This window comes from Vulpes lagopus, chromosome 8 (assembly GCF_018345385.1).
Source record: "Vulpes lagopus strain Blue_001 chromosome 8, ASM1834538v1, whole genome shotgun sequence".
Taxonomy (NCBI): domain Eukaryota; kingdom Metazoa; phylum Chordata; class Mammalia; order Carnivora; family Canidae; genus Vulpes; species Vulpes lagopus.
Genome location: NC_054831.1, coordinates 26,094,576 through 26,096,317, shown reverse-complemented (window position 1 = coordinate 26,096,317; position 1,742 = coordinate 26,094,576). Strand labels below are relative to the sequence as shown.

General features: G+C 29.7%; 1 non-coding gene across 1 annotated transcript; it reads left to right on the top strand.

Annotated features, from left to right (window-relative positions):
• The first annotated feature begins 468 nt into the window (after positions 1–468).
• LOC121498388 lies at positions 469–552 on the top strand. Its single transcript, XR_005989766.1, has one exon. It is a non-coding gene; the product is annotated as a small nucleolar RNA snoR8a (small nucleolar RNA).
• Positions 553–1,742: the final 1,190 nt, after the last annotated feature.

The window sequence follows — 1,742 nt, the reverse complement described above, 5'->3', positions numbered from 1 at the left end:
TTAAGTCAGCACAAAGTAGGTGTTTAGGGCATTATTCTCTTGCATTAAAGAGAGGACCATTTTGAATTTTAGAAATGAAATGTTTTACTAATTGTTCATAAAGTGGATGACAACTGGTCAGTCCATCAAAATCCTGATATATTTTCATAGTAGCCAAAGTTATAAGCCATAAATATTAGTATTAGTTGATTGTGTAGAAATAAAGAGATATTCACAGATATCAGAGATACATCTATATGACTCCTCTCTGAAAGGTCATAAATATATTATAAAATTGCATTTACTAAATAATCACCCTCTGCCTTGAAAGTTACAGAAAGCACAACTTTTATGCAGATCATTATCAAAAGAAATCAGAATGCCTTTGAGTGATTACAATCTATATTGTAACAAGGGAGCATATATCGGAATTTAAAATGGTTTATTTAGGCTGAACTTAATGTCTCTTGTTTAATAAAAGTGAATTTTTTAAATGTGTTAAAAATAGTTTTCTGGAAGCCAATTGCTTTCTGCATAACAAACCATTACAAATATTCATAGAATTTGAGCATTTCTCTTTCTAGGACTCAAACTTAAGAGAATAGGCAAAATTCAAACAAAAATACAGATAAATATATTAATAAAAATATAATTTACAATAATGAAAAATTAGAAAATACTAAGTACTCAATCATGAGAAGTTGGAAGTTATGGCACCCTCATACAATTAACTATTAGGAAGCCATGAATGATCTTATTCTCCAAGAATATTTAATGATGTAGGACATGCCTATATTGTATGTTAAATATGAAAAGAAAATGAAAGTAAAGTAAAAAAAAATTACTATTTTGCCAGGTGTAACAAAATTATTGTTTTAGGATGAATTATCAGTAAGTCGAAAAATTATTTAAAAGATGATTTGTGATAAACCAAACTTTGGTTCTTTTTTTTAAGATTTTATTCATTTATTAATGAGAGGCATAGAGAGAGAGGCAGAGACACAGGCAGAGGGAGAAGTAGGCTCCATGCAGGGAGCCTGATGTGGGACTCAATCCCGGATCTCCAGGATCATGTCCTGGGCTGAAGGCGGCTCACCGCTGAGCCACCAGGGCTGCCCCAAACTTTGGTTCTAAGACCACTCCACAAAGACTATTTTTGTTAGATTTTGTTTGGACAAACTTGTTATAAGGAACATTTTTGAGCATAAGTGGGAATTTAAATATGCACCAGATATTAGTTGGTGTTAAAAATAATAATTGATTTTGTTAGATTTAGTGTTATTTTAACTATGCAGGAAAATACTTCTTTAGAAATGCTTATGAAAGTATATGGAATGTAATGTTATGGTTTCCATAATTTGCCTTAAAATAAGTTTAGGGAAAAATATAGAAAATTAAAAGTCCATGTCATACATGCAAAAGTACCATATTTAAAAATTTAAAAAACCAAAATACTCATATAAAACAAATGAACAAACAAGTTTAAAATTTGACCATGAAAATAAAAATGATAAAAATTAGAAAGTTTTCCAAGATGGAAGGAAGTTGAAGGAAATTTCCTATTTTTTTTAATAATGAAAAATGAGTGTTTAAAGGCAGTAGATAAGAAAAGAAATGATGAAGAGACTGAAAATAGTAGATAAAAAGTACTACTGAGGAACTAAGATAAAAGATTGGGTAGAAGATAGTAGATAGTTTCTATAGAGTAAGAAGAAGAAACAGTCTTTGAAAGCAAATCATCTGTATCTGATCTTCTGAAATGT